The sequence below is a fragment of the Varroa destructor genome, unplaced genomic scaffold (assembly GCF_002443255.2).
Source record: "Varroa destructor unplaced genomic scaffold, Vdes_3.0 BEIS01000003.1, whole genome shotgun sequence".
In the NCBI taxonomy this organism is placed as follows: domain Eukaryota; kingdom Metazoa; phylum Arthropoda; class Arachnida; order Mesostigmata; family Varroidae; genus Varroa; species Varroa destructor.
Genome location: NW_019211456.1, coordinates 55,448,545 through 55,466,507, shown reverse-complemented (window position 1 = coordinate 55,466,507; position 17,963 = coordinate 55,448,545). Strand labels below are relative to the sequence as shown.

The 17,963-nt window shown below is 39.9% G+C and overlaps 2 protein-coding genes across 7 annotated transcripts in view; one reads left to right on the top strand and one right to left on the bottom strand.

The window, feature by feature from the left end:
* The window catches only part of LOC111248382 (uncharacterized), a 63,945-nt gene extending 57,178 nt beyond the window's left edge, over nucleotides 1-6,767 (bottom strand). For all 3 annotated transcript variants that reach the window (XM_086982515.1, XM_022800610.2, XM_022800611.2), the window contains exon 1: nucleotides 2,695-6,767. The gene's annotated coding sequence lies outside the window, so the exon portion shown is untranslated. The remainder of the gene's footprint in view (nucleotides 1-2,694) is intronic.
* A 4,322-nt stretch (nucleotides 6,768-11,089) lies between these two features.
* The window catches only part of LOC111246575 (gamma-1-syntrophin-like), a 13,318-nt gene continuing 6,444 nt past the window's right edge, over nucleotides 11,090-17,963 (top strand). For 3 of the 4 annotated variants that reach the window (XM_022796394.2, XM_022796392.2, XM_086983287.1), the window contains exon 1: nucleotides 11,093-11,684. The gene's annotated coding sequence lies outside the window, so the exon portion shown is untranslated. Of the gene's footprint in view, nucleotides 11,685-17,963 lie in introns of all 4 variants that reach the window. The other variant, XM_022796395.2, reaches the window with a different exon arrangement.

The window sequence follows — 17,963 nt, the reverse complement described above, 5'->3', positions numbered from 1 at the left end:
CCAGATCCTTTCATAATTCTACGAAAAAGTCGCACTTCTTTGATCCCTCTGACAATCTTTTTTTATACGTTGGCTGCGATAACGAATCCGGAGCAGATGACTACAGATAAGAATGGTTAAGTAGTTAATTATCGAACGCTTACCCAGGCACCGGTAGTTTACGGATAACATACCATTATCAACACTGATAAGACGAACATTGCATAACATTAGCTTGTCTGAAGGAATATAGCGGGACGAAAAAGTGAATAACATTCAAACTGCACTCCGTTAACAGATGAAAGGATCCGGGTAGTGCACGCCGTAGACAATTTGGACAGCTGTTACCAGCAAAAACGCGTCTGGAGCACAGTGGGGCCACACGTAACCTAGACATAGACTAGGCTAGGTTGTCCGTAGAGAAGAATCCGGCGAGCGAATGACGTCGAACGGAGAAAAGCTCTGTTTCGATGGCTGCGCCCAATACATCAATTCAGGCGAAAACGAATGGTTGTACTTACAATGAATACCAGAAGCATTTGTTTTTATGAAATATTTCCTGAAAAGGAAACGGTCAATGCTGCCTCCAGATATTTTGAATTTGCAAAAAGCCCTTTGAACGTCTGACATGACAGCATGCACACTCAGTAACAACACACGATTCCATTCCCATACGTTGACCATGAACGGAGTCGCGAACAGAAATGAAAAATGCCTTTATTTCCCTTTCCTTGGCAGTTCAGATCCCTGTGACTTTGATTACTGCTACGCCCTAAAGGGGGCGATAAGTGGCGTAATGTATATCACCATCAATAACGAGATAGTAACGCAAATCACATAGGTAAACAACAAGGAAGAGAACATCTAAGATGCAATAAAAGGTCGTTGTTCTAGCTTACACGGTTTTTAAATTAATCTAGTTTTTGAAACTTCATAATGATTTAGTACAGCCAAATATACAAAATGTTTGTGAACCACTGCAGTACTGTTTACTAGTAGCTTTATGAAAAAATTCACGACGAACTTGTCCTTGAGTTCACGCTAGCTTCACGGTGCCACACATACAACTATTAACAACGAGCAGAAAAAAGAACTTGACTTATCGGGAAACAAAACAACATGAGAAATACATTTGTTGTGTTAACTCCGTTATTAGTAGCCGGAGAAAAAACTGAGTTTGTACAAAATACACAGACAACTTCGAATTCTTCCAAAAAGGCTATAATAAAATTGCTCGGGCCACAATTTGAACACGCCCACTAGACGATATTTTATAAGGCCATCTGCATGTTTTGTTTTGAGCCGCTGTTTCTACAAAAGCGCAAAGGCTGCTTGTGATTGTGTGTGTCTCACAGAGACAGTGCCTGTATGGCTGCGCATAATATTCCAGTATGACACATTGACAACGGAACGATTATTGGTTTGTGAACACGATTCCACGAATGGCATCAAACCGAAATGACACCCATATCGACTAGTATTCTATAAAGTACTTTTAGTCTGTGACATCACGGTATAGTCATGCTTAACATTTATACCATTAAACAATAGAAACAAGAGCAGGCCCTGAAGTTGAGAGATTAACATTAAAAGTGGATCTAGAACTCCTCAAATATACTAATAAAAAATACACTATCATCATTACTACAATATAACACATTTCTCTTGGCTGTGTGACTTCTAACTGGGCCTTAAAGGCGTTCAGCTATTGCAGTAGGCATTTGTTGAGGAGAGCAGACACTTCTGCTTCTGAGTGACCAGTGAGAAAACGCCGTACTGCTGCGCTATAAGCAGGTCAGATTAGTCACACACACCTAATAATGAACGACCCTGTGAGGCACCATGTAATGTTCGGCCACGTCTCATTTATAAACATATACAGCGAACAACTTTTAGGCATCACAAATGAGATATCCTTTGGTACAAATAAAACTATTTAATTCAGTTAACTATACACCTCCAAATATGTAAACATTTAATTTAATCATCTCATAATGGTTGCTATCGTCCGTATTGATAATACCGTTATAGTTCTTCGTAATGGCGGTACTAGCTAATTACTGGATCGGTAGATTACAACAATAACATCAACGGCAACGGCTGCAGAAGCAAGGGCTTTGTCGTAGAGCTAAATTCATGGAAATAGATTTTCAGCAACCATTAGAGAAATAATAAGCCAGACAATTATAAGAAAATATGTGCGCAATCACTATTATCGCTGTATAACGCTGTGCGAAATGAAACACATGGAGTATAACGTACAATGGATTTTCTTTCATTGCCCCCAGAATGGCTCTTATTATCACACTTGCACAGCAACGTATAGACGATTTTCAATTAGTATTTAACTTAACCTGTAGAAATGATCACTTGATGAACATTACATTAATAGAAACTTATTAGTAGAAATTATTATTTTTATCACAACTCCTCTGCTTTCAATGACTCAACAAATAAAAAAGGATCCTTGTTTTGATCATTGGATTTTACTGTGTGTGCTAAATCCTTGCGACGCACGTCTGCGTCTGAGGTATGATACACAAACAACTTATGCGGCGCCTGTTTTATATTCAAGGTATATAGATAATGACACAGAAAAAGAAAAAGGCTAGTTATCTCGACTATTATAGACCTTGATGGCATTGACTACAGCATTATTTACTTTAAAGAATAACAACAATAATTATACTAGTAGTAATAATATGAGACTCTTACATTTCTGAGAATGGCCAGTCGGGCGAACCGGATGATACGAAGGGATGTCCAGCTGAAGGTTTCAACAATATTACACAAACCATAAAATGCAAGTAGCGATGACGAAAACCGATGAATCTTTCCGACAAGATATTTTTAGCTATTTACGAGCATATCCTTGCGTTCAATTTTGTTGCCTAATGACGGACAACACTTTCTTTTTCATAAAATCACACACGATCACAGAGTTATCCATAGGAGATGAAGAAACACCGCCTAAACACAAGGGATACAACAGGCGTTTTTTGTGTTTAACCTCCCCACAGGGTAGACGACGATGCAGTTAATGCCACAACAGCAGCAGCAGCAACATGAACTCCATAGGACGCAGGCAACAAACATCGGAGTAGCCATTAGCAGTTACGTCATCATACCATCACATGTCGGCAGATTCATCTTTATTGGAGTAGTGGATATATAGATATTGAAATATATGGCATGGCACATCTCATAGCCTCGCTGAACAACACCTACAGTTGTCCGATTTAGCCACGATGGCTAAAAAGTCGTTCAGAGGTACCAATGGAATTTGCCGTTTTCTCAAGGAGGAGGAGGAGGAGCTGTTCTTGGGAGCAAAATAGTCGTCGCTAGTTAAGGTGGTCCGTCCCTCCATCAGACAAACAGGTCCACAGGCCTACACGCAGGTCGACTGGTGGACATACGGAGTCCGTCGTCCGCCGATTGCTTCTTCGATCGCTGCCTCTACCGCCGCTGTTGATCGGTCGATCGGCTGGGCTCTTGGAGGCACCCCCAGCTCCCCTCCCTCTTTTTCTTTTTTCTTAAGGTGCAGATAAATCTCCACAATCAGCACACACACATGCGCAACGAGCACACGGAGTACACTGTCTTCAGGCCTAGAACACTCTCCTACACTCTAATCCATCGGCTTCACTTACACGCTGAGAGTGGGTTCCGCGAAGGTATTTTTTTGGAGATCTTTGCGGCCATCGTATCCAATATGTGTGTGTGTATGTGCGTGACGAGGTTCGATTTGACTGACAGTCCACTTAATATCGGGCTAGTAGATTCGGCAGAAGATTTCAATATCTAACAGTTCACAGAGCACATATAGACACACAATAGCACAAAGATCAAGTAGCAGCGATATAGCCTAGACGACTGCATGACAGGCAAACCGTTACACCACAATATTGCACGCTTTTATCGACTACATTGAACTGATGCTAGAATGCCATTGTGGAGTCTTGACACGTGCTGACTCAACACTTGCGCGAATCAGAGCACTTGCCACTTACCAATCGTAAATAGTCCCGCGAGAAACGTGTATTCCCAAGGTGGCCGAAGACAAATAAAAAGAGGAAAAGAAACACAACAGGAACCTCGTAACGCTGCCTACTACGCAATATAAAAATATACCCATAGAATGTGCAAGTAGCCGCGAAAAGGAGGTGAGATTAGCGGCTACATCTGGAAGAAATGCGCGCCATATTTTAGATGATCTGTACAGTAGCAATCCGATCCCAACTACTCCATAAATAGAATAATACAAGAACGAGGTGGTAAGCAATCTATCGCGGTTTTACCGTCTGATCTGTTGCCAGTGTTGTATCTCTCAGGTAACAGACATTTCCTGTCGTTGCAAACATCTCGCCTGCTGTTACAGATCTTCTGTGTTGATTTCGACAGGCTCTATCACTTAAATCGATCTTAAAAGAGTGTCGAACAGCAGAAATCAACTATCGCACAATCAGCAGTTTTATCGCGTTGTTAAATCCCGTTCAGCTTTTATCGATATAGCCGAGATAGCACCGGTGATAGCACTAACTTGAGTAGATCGCATCGCATTTCTCTTGTCGCTTCAACAACCAGTGGGCAAATAGCTGATATATCGGCACCAACATGATTAAGTTCGTTATTATGGGCACCAACATCGATAATTTCGTCTTTATAACCTAGTTAAGGCAACTGATCGCCTTCAACGTAAAATCAACCTGAAGGAGCTCATTCGATCGGAATTACGTAGATCACCCAGCGAACGACACTTCCACAGTTACGACGTTTTCGCCCTGCTCAAAATGCTGGTCCTGCGAAACCAAAGACACCATCACCCTCATTCTCATCATTCGCTCGTTGGTGGCTACTTCTCTTAATTTTTATGAAACGCAGGATGCATCGCGTTGTCAATCCAACAAGTTTCAGCAAAGATGATGAATATAAGAATGACGATGATAATAATGTTACGATTAAAAGGCGCCACCAACAACTTTTGTCTGATTCGCTTGGCGAAACCAAATTTAATCTACCGTTTAGCAGCGACTTCAGAGACAAATATCGATCGATGCCGATTTTGACGACGACAACCAAGGTGGCGGCGGCGAGTGCAGTTACTTATGCAACCATCACCGTTATGTACAAAAACCGATTGATAAAGGACAGCGACATAGACGTCGGCAGATCGAGATGTACCGCATTGCCTTTTACGTTGGACGTCGGTTCAACTCTAAAGTAACAATATCTAGACAGCATGTTTACAAATAAAGCGTCTGTCTATCACAATTAGAACGCTATACCCCAACGTCTTTCTGCGCCGGTGTTTCCCAATTTCTAGTTTCTGTATTGATGCAACAACAACGAAGACGCCGTGAGAAGCGCTGATTTTGCGGCCGGCGCCGCTGCTGTCGCCACCAACAGCAGCATCGCGCCGCCTCTTCTTTTTGCAGCGACGGATGGACGCTACGAACGTATACGATCCATAGCATTAACCGCGATATTAGTAGCAGCCCGAGTATCAATAACGATTTTCGCTCGCCGTAGAAGACTCCACGCAGCGGCCGTGGAAATCAGAGCTACACACAGGAACAGCAGCTGTTCGAAGATTGAGAGTAGGAAAAAAACGTCAAGGAAATGCTGGCCACAACTGTGTAGAGCAAGAGAACGTGGTAATAACATCGTATCGACATCAACTAACTAACAACTATGCACCACTCGGCGATCGAATCATCCATTTATGGCTTTAAATTATTCCGTACAGAATAAGTCACTTCATCACACAACATTGAAGTAGATTTCCACCAATGACAACGCTATACAGCCTTCTGACGCGAAGACAGCGCAAACAAACAGAATGAAACGTCAAGCCGTCATATTACATAAAGATCTTAGTAAAAATAATGAAAGCGCCCGTTCACAGATATACCCATGAAAGTAATTGAGAGACATAAACCGCTCCGCATCTGTTACATAGTTATAACAAGTAGACACAGACACACATTGCCACGGACTGTCTGTCGTGTCTGTGCATAAGTGTTTTCGAAATTTCGCAATGTTTACTCTCGAAGTATATGTACATGCTAAACGCACACAGTCGTGCATGACTTCTGTCGCGATCCTGGATAGAAAAGGGGATAGGCGATAATACACACACAGCCCTGCAGATTGCACCGCACCTAAAGAAAACGAAGACGCGTCATGGCATAATGGTGGTGATAGAAGCAAAAAATTATCATCACAGTCAGACAGATCTCAGATCTCTATAGTGATGATGATGATGATGATGAGAATGGCCTGTTTGTCCTCCTTTTTTGCGGGTCCCTCTGTATCTGCCTTGTTTTTCTACCTGCGGGCGCTGTTGTTACTTCTGCGGTGCGTGGTGCTCAAACGACGGCTGCAGGCTAACTAAAAACACTACTATAAGAACAGTGGCTCTTGAGCAGCGGCATCAATAGGCTTCAAAGTATAGGAACAGAAAAAAGGAGATAGAGGGGACAATCTGAACTGAGCCTTCGCTGAAGCTTTGCTGCTCCTCTACTCTACCATCGTTCCGACAACGACGACGATGATCGGAGCTGTGTTGTTGTTGTTCTTCGTGTTGCCGTTGCCGCTGCGCTTTGAGTAGTCGTAGGCCGCCGTGAGTAGCAGCAGACGACAACATCGCTGTTCAGAGAACTGCTGCTGCCTGTAGTGCTCGTAGCGATCATCATTGCCGTGGTAGCATGTAGATAACAGCAGTAGCGGTGGCGCTTCCGAAAACAGACCCTCCTCCTCGTCGTCTCAATTCCTCTCGCCACCTCCGCTAATCTGATCGTCCAGCTAACAAATAATGGGTAAACGTCGCCGCCGCCACCGCCTAAACCACCGTAGCCATCAGCGCGACCCCTGACGCTGCCGTCACTGCTGCCGCCGCCGCTACTGCAGACGCAACTGCAGCAGAAGTAGCGGAGAAACACGAGGAGGATGATGTTGATGATGGGGGGAAAGGGTAACGAAATCGCTGGCCGATATCAGACGGATGCAGGCGAGAACGCGCGCGCGCGAGAGAGATAGGACAAGCATTCAAATCGAGATACCCGGGCTAAAAATCGGACGACCAATGTCGAACATGCTCTCTGCCAGATTCTTGTTTTCTGTTTGATAAAGTGATGTAGACAGCTCTAGTTATTACATAGTAAAGTTCAGTCGATTTTCCCTAGGCTCATAGAACGTCAAATAACGGTAAATGCGATAGGAAAGGCTGCGAGAAAATGAACAACGAAATAAATTAAACTTTTCTTTCTTCTTCGTGCATTTTCTTCTTAAAAAAAGCTTCTTTAATTGCTAAGATTTTTCTATGGATCGTGCACGGATCACCAACCAAAAAGTGTCGCGTTTACTAAATTCTTCAACAATTAGGGTTGATTAAGAAATTTAATTCGAATATATTTGACGTTGTAATATTGAAATCTGATGACTTGTATGATGACAAAACTTGCCGTATCGCAGCGCCATGGAAATGTTTTATAGAGAAAAAGCTAAAAATGTCAGTAACACTAAAAGATTGCAGAATGTTTAGTAAAATCTCGGTTGGTTTATTATGACTCCCCCAATTAAATAATTCTTATTAATCTATATGCTACCACGGTTTCCATATCGTGAACAAACTGAAAGTGTTTGCCTGAGTACCTAAATAAAATTATTCGTAATGGCCCTATCTACCCATGAGGCCATGGCTAAATTATACACGACGAAACACATAAAAAAAAACACTACACTGAGCAGGAAGACTCGCCGACCGTACCTGCAACACTACTTTTAAATTTAAATTTATCGTAAACGGTTCAAATAAGAAATAGTACAGAATGTGACTTTTGCAGTCTTTAATGTAATGTTTAGTTAACGCGCAATGGGTCGATTTCAATAAAAATCTGTCAGTCCAATATATACAATAAAACTGATTATTTTATTATTAACGGTGCTAGGTAAACGACCGTATCTTTACGATGAGAAAAATGTGCGTTAATAGCCTCTAATAATTAAGCTAAAGCCATTTACTCAAGTTTTGTCAATACATCAGTTATATTGGTGGGCACTCCATATCCTCTGCTATACAATTGAGACGTAAACGTTTAAAGTATCTTTTTCGTTGAAGTTTTCATTAGCTCTGATCTGAGCTCATTGAGACAAGTATATTCTAATCAAATGATATATATATATATGTCTAACAGTAATTTTAGTAAATGAAACAGCACTGATATTTAAGCTTGGAACAATTTTTCTTTGCAAAATCTAAAATTGAAAACAGAATGAAAAACTCAGATATATTTCCTCTGTTACACTGGTTTGTTTGTTTTGAAAGTGAAATCCAAGTTGATCGACAAGCGGTTTTTTATTTTCCGACCCCTAGAGCGGTCTGTATATTGTATGTGATGTTGCACTAAGCATTGCATTCCTTCAAAAATGAACCTGATGTATTGGGTTTCCCCGAGCTAGGCTGCCATTATGTTTTTCGGGATAACCCTGCAGCAGATAATATATCTAGAGCAATTTCAACTACAAGTATGTATGATAGACATCATCGCGGGTTGGAGAGGAAATAGATAACTAACAGGAAACAGTCATGAATATGGATACTGACAACGAACGCCTTCTGTTTAGGTTCAAAACCGTGCTACCTAAAAATATAAAATAAATTGCTGATAATCACTTGGCTGCATCCAAGATGCTAAGGTTTTGTAGGGCTTCCTGCAAAGTATGCAGTTACTGAGAAGACGCACTCGATGTCCCGATGTTAGTTTTTATTCGATTTCTCAAATTTTGTAATATGAAGCTTATATAATTTACCTATCTTTTGCTCTACTTTGCGCTTAGATCGCCGCAACTTCGGTACGCTGTGAGCCATGTGTCCACTAAATATAAATATGTATGAACGGTTTAGTTGCCTACAATGCGTTAGCCTTTAGACATTCATACGCAGTAAAGGAGTCCCGGGTAAACGTTTCTTTTTTTCATAGAAAAAGAATCTAACCCGAATGTACTTTTAAAAAGGTTAAACGTAAAAATAAGAATAAGTGGGAATCGCCGTATGAGACACGTTTTGTATAATTTCAGCTGGCAAGGAAAAGACTCTAAAGAATGGTTTATCGACACCAAAATTATGAGATTGTAATAGCCAAGTAAGATACGCCACGTTTTTACTCTGTTGCAAATGTAGCCATTATTTTCAAGAAAAACATACAAAAAAAATCAGGAGAATCCCTATACTATTATACAAGGCTAGCGGTATTCAGTCTCAATGTAAGCGCGTTTCAGGTCAAACAACTTGCTTTCCTATTCTTCCTACACCCAACACTTATGATTTTTTCACTCATTCATCAGTAATATTTATTAAATACGACATCATATATTAAACACCCATCCAGAATATTGCTTTTCACAAGAAAAGTACTTGCAGTCGCCAGTAAATCAAATAGAGTGGCTCAACATATATGTCACTGTTACGGGAGGGTTTCCATTACATTTTTTTGGCCGCATTTATGCCAGATACACGCATAGCTGTACCTCAAAAGAGTAAATATGAAACTAGCTCTGTATCTCGTTGCGTTGTTATATGTCAATAACGACAACAATTAGGCAGTACGCTCGGGTTATCTTATATTAGGAAGACCCACATGTGGAGTATGTATTAAACCCAGATACACAGTTTTGTCATTCTTATGATGTATGGTATCAAGGTCGACTGCTCTCTAATTGCAAAACCGTGTTAAAATTTACATTTCACTATAACATGGTGTAACGGAGGAAGGCATTATTAATATGACAAAAAATAAAGCTTACGACAAATCAAAAGTTCACACAAATATAAAAATAAATTTTTTAAGACTATTTGCTTAACAGCAGATTTTCAGCAAATGTCTTTCCAGAAACGGTCCTGAGAAGTGGCTCTACAAATAGGATTTACAATGTAAAAAAATTGTAGTGCAGCTACTATTATAATTATTGTAGTTCCTACTGAAATTAAGTTTTCTTGTAGTTGACTACGACTCATAATTTTACAATAAAGTTAGATGTACCTATAATTTAATCTTTCGGTTGCATTTTTTGATTTACAATAGCAGTAGCTGTTGTAATGATTTTAACTAGTTCTCCAATTCAGATCATTCTTCATGTACGTCTGTGTAGTTGCCTCCGTCTAGTCTCAATTTCTAGTCTTGCCTTAAGAAAAGAATATCGAGGGCACACTAATCAAAATGTTATATTATTTATTATTATAAACAGGAGCAACAGTTATAAAAGGAAATACTAGTTACCAAACCCTTTAGTGTATATGTACATATATAGCACCATCTACTACTAACTACTATCAGATCACCAGATACAGTTTAGGTAGTCAGTTGAACAAATAATTGGACTTAAAATGCTGTTATTCAATTTTAGAGTACTCAAGCTAGCTCTGTGTAAATTTATACAACCTGTAATTTGTTCAATGAGCCTTATATGCGGCGCTAGTTAGCTCGAACGTTTCTGTTGTAGATACGCATATGCATTTTTAAATGGAACGTCAGTTAGCTATATTTCGGAAAAATGAACCGCATGTTTTCTACCTAAATGCTCCATTACCGATAACCTGCCAACGGATGAGAGAACCCTCTGGTTAGCAAATGCAGCTTCTATCCATTAGTGCTTCTATCCATTAGTAGTTGCTGGATATCTACTCATAGTTGCCCCGAACAAAATCTCGACTATTCCTTAAGTTCTCTCAGCTCTGAAGTTGTCTCTATTTTAGACTTGGAGTAATGTTCTCATTTATCACGAATTTGTTATGCTGTTGAATAGTTTAGGCATCAGCAGCAGCATAGAGTTAAAACATCATGAACTGAAATAAATCGGAAGCTTGTACCATTAGGTTCCATTTTTCAAACAATTACAAAATGTTTTATTTATTGAGATAAAACATTGGAACAACATTGGAAGAACAACATATATTATATTTTAATAATATACTTCATTTTTAACACCAAAATGTTACACCCGATTGATTTTACGTTTCAACGTTTACCTTTAAGACTATAAATATATTGATAGGTGGAACCTATCTAGCCACTATTCTAAATTGTGACGAATTCCTTTCTGAGAAAAGGAGCCGTAACCATGGCAGAACTTCGAAACTCGTGAAGAGAAGAAAGCTCTGTATCTTGACAATAACATACATCAAGCGTGGTCCCTACAGAATAACTATATAGTAATGGATGGTATTTACTGTTGCTAGTCACAACACCTTTCTACCACTAACGCGGCCTTAGTGCCGTCAGAATCGCTCTTCAATTCGGTAGCGTTCAATTGTTTTGCTTAACCCAAGCTGAAATGAGTTCAGCTTCTCCTAAAATTCATTAGTCCCATCAGCCTCCTGTCAGACCACCAGGAATCGTCTGCGTGAAGTGTGCCAAGTGGACTTGTAGAACGGAGTCCAAAAAAATTAATCGAGCATTCTATCACAGGTGTTACTTATCTGTGACCAAGCATGAAGTGCGGGCCAGATAAACGTCAGGCCAGTGTTTTCCTCTTTAAGCATGAAGTCAGCCATAGTGAAAACGGAGCTGCTCAGAGATCTTGTTACGAATATTGATAACAACCCGTGGCTGATTCTAATGAACGCAGCGACGTGCGATTATATTATCGATCACTAACACCTCTCTCTCTCTCAAGGAACTCGTCTGTTGTTGTTGTCGTTGAACAAGGTAAATGTGCGTTTACAGGTGGACGAAAAATCGTGAAGGTGGTCAGTTCGTTACGCTACTTCCTTGAGGCAGATTCTATGTTTGTTAAACTAGCATTCTTTCTCCAGTAAGCTAAAAATACTCGGCGTTTTACTACTCGACATGAATTAACTTATTCGAAAAAAACACCTACGACCTCTATAAAGCGATAGAGGATACGTTAATTTAAGCAACTGCCAACAACTGATGTAAAAGTCAATTGATGAGCAACTGGAGTTGTTACTTGTTCTATGCCTAGGTATAAGTGTTTGCATTATGTACAATTACAACTTTATTATTAACCGACAAATAGGCTTTATATAATGCCCTGTATATTGTTCATATTTTTCTAAAACGATTTTAGTTATAAAAAAAAAGATAACTAAAATTTCCAGCAATCATTACGGGAGGTAGTCCAGTTACCTGGGTATTATGGAATGTACTATTACCGAGGTGCGGCATACGACAATATACCTATGGTTTTGTATGCAAACCTCATGAAACCGATTAGAGATGACAACGTAAAGTTGTGTCGGTTACAATATGCCAAACTTACACGCTGTAGAGTTATGGACAGCTCGTCTTAAATTAATAGATTGATGGCCTGTTTTTCTTTATGCGAAAATACACAGTCTTGAAGCCAGTCGCTAAGCGACTACTTTACTGCCGTGCCAAGGACAGAATAAGACAGAGCAGAATTTAATAGGGCACCTAGCCAATAATTAGAAACCTAGTCATAATGAGAAACCTGCTACATTAAGCAATATGGCAGGTATATATATAATATTTTTTTAAGGCGGTTAATTTGTATTATCGTAGACCTATTGGCCTTATATTGGCCACAATTTGACATAAATTATTAGTTGTTGAAGTGACAGTTAAGATTGGTTAGGTAATAGCATGACTCGTTACAGCATAAACTTATCTAATGACTCTTTGAAGTTTTAAATCTATCATATTCCGACTTTAACGTTTTATAGAAATTAACGATCTTAATGTACTATAACATAAACAAATCCACAGCCTAAGATACTACAAGCGCTTTTCCTATTACTACTTCAACTCTAACGTAGTATGAATAGCTAATGTGCATCTCCGTGTTGGTTGCCATAATAATCATAAACATGTGGCCATCGCTAGTTGACACTTTAGCGCTGACAAAGGATTACCATGCCTCTGTTAATAAGGAGTTAATTGTATTAAAGTAACCGCACGTAAGTCCCACCCTAGCTAGACTTTTTAGTTAAAGCAAGTCCTTGATATTATAGGAAAGAGGTGATTCCGAAGATTTGCCTTTGTGATCGAAACTGCCGAAAGCATTGAAAAAAATGTAAGGAACTTCAACTCCCGGGAGGATAAAGTGCTTTGTTTTTGATTCAACATAGGTCTAGGAGAGATTATGCTCTCTAGCTATATGTTGTTCGTTACTGTTCTTTCTAAACTGCACGTTCCTTACATGTTAAGAGATTTCCTCGGAGCATTTATCGTCTTAAAGCATTCAGTTTACCTTGGCGTCGGTCTTAAATCACAGTCTCTAACTTCCGCTCTTACCTCAAGTGTGCATTGTCGTGCACTCTAACGTTGCATGTGATGTATGAGTAATTTGCTCTTGCTTCTATTCTATGAATACACTTGGAAGCACTTGTGACAATGCGGGTTTAAATCAAACACTTTTTTAAGGTCGCTCTCGTACCACTCTTACATTTCCGGTGTCAATCTCCAGGCAGCGACACTTGCTGTGCTCACTTCTGCTGGACGGTGTTTAGAGGATGTTTTGCCTAGACTTTGTTTCAAGTAAGCGTCTGATACACTGCCCAATTGGGATTTCCCATTGAGGCGAGTAACCTCCTCCAGATTGATGTTAACACTATTTTCCTCTATACTAGTATGACTTCTGTTTTCTTAGGTGCTAATTCAAATTGATATCTGTTTATCCGATCTGCCATACTGCCAGTTGTCCGGCTAAGCATGCCGATCGACTATTTCTATACCAGAACTAATTCTCTGTAAACTTCTTTTCCCTTTTTTCTCCCTTCTTAATTTGTTAGACAGCTCCTTCAAGGCTTCAAATGCCTTAACCATTACACAGGGTAAAGAGGTTGCTTATATGACCTTGACTGAAGGGCAGACTTGCTAGGCTTTAGCATCCGGACTAGACTCTTTCCACTTTTTCAGAATGCTACCTCTTTGCAAAAGTTTAGTGGCAATCTGCGGAAAGGTTTTTTTGGTTTGTGGGAGATTGGTTAATAAATCGTTGGATAGCCTCTAATTGTATTCTATGCGCTGCTTTCCCCACCGTTGTTCTTTCACCAGTTTCCACAACCTCTTCCCGAATCGACTCGCTGCTACTCTAAACCTCAATCGCTTTCGGATTCTTCGACATTCGGATTCCGAAAACAGTTTTTCGAATATCTCTCTGATAAATTGATTTGGGTGTTTACGTAGTTTTTCAATGAATTCCTGTCGCTCTTTGCTTGATCTTCGCGAGAAAAATTTTAGCTTCTTGGAGTTCAACAAGTTGTGCTTCCCTTAGCCCTGATACAAACCCTTTCTGGCTACGTTACAAGCTTGTTTGGCCTCTGCTATATTTTTTGTCTACGAAAACTTAGGCTTAAGTTCATCGCTAAACCGCTGAAGTCTCCACAGATCGGAAAGTGACCAAAACATCATGCCCCCGTGTTCACGGGCATTTTCAAGCCTAGGCAGACCTTGCTGAGAGCGTTCTTGAATACTTCTTTGCTCAGCTTCTTAGGATTACACTTTCTCATTTTGATTGGAGCCTCATTCAGGGTAGCTTTTCAAAGATCCCTTAACCCAGCCGCATAGATTACATTCCTGTGATTATGGGGGCTCTCCACCGCAAATGCGACGTTCCGTCCCCTGAATTCTTCTACTGTTAAATGTTGAATGTTTCGGATTTTATGTCCGGTCCTGCTGTTAAGTACTGAACTAATCCTTTCTACTGATCAATCCCTACAGACCATTAGATCTAGGTAGATCCCCTACCTTTTGGTGTAGATGCTGGGCTCATGTCCATCATTGATTAACTGAAAATTCCAGAATTAGGAGATATTATATATATATTTAGAAGTGTTATAATCATATCACGCCCACCATCGTAATCTAAAAAAAACCGCTACCTCTGTCAGTCCCTTTGATGGCAGCCTTTCTACGGTTGTAACAAATGGCCGATTTTTTGTTGTAATCATGCTGGCCAGTCCGCCGTTGTTACTCTGGCTCCGGTTGAGTCAAAGGGCTTATGCCTAATCTTGCTTTATCATATTGTTCTTTAAATGCTCGAATGCTTCCCGTATTAATTGGGATTTATCTGAAGTACATCAACCATTCATTTTATCAATAACCACTAAGATCCCGCATCTCTCTAACTATTGAGCTTATACGTGTTACCAATGTAATGTGTAGATCATTATGTTCGATGTGGCTCACCAATCTTGCACGTGAAGTATCCGTTCTTTGTTGTGCAGTTTTGTACTTCATGTTCATATGTTGCACTCTTTGCCGCCGGGTCTGCCTTCGGAATAGTCGCTGTTCTGCATACATAACCCTTTTCTAAAACTATGACTCATAGAGTTTTAGAGTCAGTCTAAGGTCACCGCTTCTGCTGTCCTTCGTGGATGGTTGGGGTAAACCATTAGGAAATCATCTTTTCTGCTTGCGATCGGCCGGTTGTAATGCAAGCCTGGTGTTTGAAGTGTTCGCTTTCTTCTGCGTCTAGAATGGCTGCAGTCTTTTTAGTTCTCTCTAATGTTGCCTCTTTTATACCCTTTTATTGTTTTGAATCCTTAGCGTGGCGAAGTTTTGAGTCCTCAAAACCAAAAGTACTTCTGTGCTTTTTTCTTCCATTTTTTTCTTTGTACGTTGCCAGTTAAGCGTCGGAGGTTTGCCGGCTGTTCGCCTGCTCACTTGAGATAGCCACGTGTGTGAAATAAACTATACGCACATGCATACTTTGTTTTTGTCACCGAACTTGACCGCTTGACTTAATGGTACCCGATTACTTTAAAAGAGACCTTTCCCCTTCGTACCTCTTGAAAAGCCCCCCGGCTATTGTCCGCCTTACTCTACCCCTAAATAGTGCAACAATCTGTGTTGTTGGTGGCGTCAGAATGCGCCAGCGCCCGCTGCGCCGTCAGCGGTATCAGCGAAAACCCAAACTTCAACTTGCGCCCTAATCGTTTAATTCTGTTTGTGGGTGGATATATAGGATAAAAATGTTACATAACCTGTGCGAAAACGAAAAGTATAAAAACATTTAAAATCAGTCTGTAAATATGATTTAAATAAATTCAGTTGTACCCACGGGCTAATAGCAGTTAGGTTTATATTAACTAACAAGGGCGTTAAGCACTACATAATTTAAATGGCACTAGACCTTTGGTGTACTCTGTTTCAGGAAATTACTATATGCTGTATTCATTTTTACATACATTTGGAAATACAATAACCAGCATATTATTCTGGTTAGTCACAAAGATCTCCTTATATCAAGAGAATTCAATCACCAAATGCTATTCATTGCCCACACAAAGAACGAAGAACCATTTTATAACCATTAGATTATGTGGAACGTAAATTATGTGGAAAATATCTCCGAGCAAAATTTTACTGATATTCCTTTATTAGCACAAAATATAGTATGCGTATACCGGGCTTAGCTCAATGAATTGTTACTCTTAGGTACCGTCCCTAAGCTTACTGAGCTTTATGCACCTTTTATATAATGTACTAAAGAATAAAGGAATCAAGTTAGAAACTCCAGCTACCGACCACTCTGTATGCTTTCAGCTCTAACGAGGGATTTTTAAATTCGGTTCTCAGTGAATCGGTGGAGATGTAGCAGCTGCCAGTAAACGGATAAGCTGAAACCATGGCTTTTTCTGTGGTCAAATAGTTTTCATTGAATATTCGCACTTCTGCCACTAAAGACATGGCTCAGAGATCATAACGAAGAGGAGGAATAAATGCGATTCCCTTATGCAAACCAATATGTATCTCTATTGTATCAAAAATAAAGCTATGATCTTGTCTAAATGGTTGGGATTTACGTGGTCAATTTTATTTTCTCTCTAAAACATAGTAAAGGATATGATATCTCCAGCTAGATTGTAGCGACGAATCGGAATTGTAATTGATCGACGTATTCGTGAATGAACGTGCATATACCAGGACAGCCCGAGTTTACCATCCGTACCTTTTGTACTATTAGACTTTTCAGTATGAAACGTAACATAGTGAACTTTAACTTCTAGATTTTTTTACACGCTTAGTTATTTTCAATAGAAATAGGCACCAATTTTGTGTATAGCCTTTTATTATTTAGATGGTGACTTATTTATCCCGCTGCTGTATAAGTCTGGTTTACGAGGACATATGAACTCTCGAGAGACAATTTAGACATTATGCTAAGATATGAATAACTTTTACATTATGAAATTGTTGAAATCTCGAAAAAATTGCACTCTATGGGAGCAATGTTTAGCGAGTATGCTGGATGAGAGCCGCCAGCGCTAACTCCTGCATTTTTCCCTCCGTGATTTTTACGGCACGAGGCCGAGCGTCGTCATGGTAATTTAAATTCGGTTAATAATTTTAGCTGTTAAATGTGGAGTTTCTACATTATCTTCTTCAATTAATGATAGTAGACTTCACCCGTGACCAACGAACCAGAAGTCGTGAAGCTGTAGTGAAAAATACTTGCAACAGACCTCCGAATAGCACAAGCCAAATATGATAAGCTTTTGCAGCTGTATATTTTTCTAAGGGTGTTGTTCCCCCAGTTTATTTACAGCCACACCCTGACGTAACCAAAAGGATCAATTCTCATCACAAGTCACAATTCGGCCCAGTATTGGGTTGGATCAGTGTTGCAGAAAAGAGAAGCAAGCATTTCTACATCTTTGTTTGTGGCTCAAATCATGCGGCACGCATTTGTCCAGTTTTTTTTGTCATACGAATTTAGCTGAGGTGACCAAGTACGGTACATCTTTTGGCTTTCAAGTCTTAGTTATTCACCTTTTCAGGGAGTCATCTGCAAAACTCATTTTCGGGGTTTTCTTGACTCACTATGACTCACCCGCTTACACCCTGAGTAACAATATACGATTCAACGGTCTCACATTTCAAAGAGTACAAACGCATCTCGAATATAAAAAAGCGGCGCAAATTGTTGCAGTGTTTGTCACTCTTGGTACTAAACGGCATTGCATAATACAACAGAGAAGGTTTAAAAAAAAAAGATAT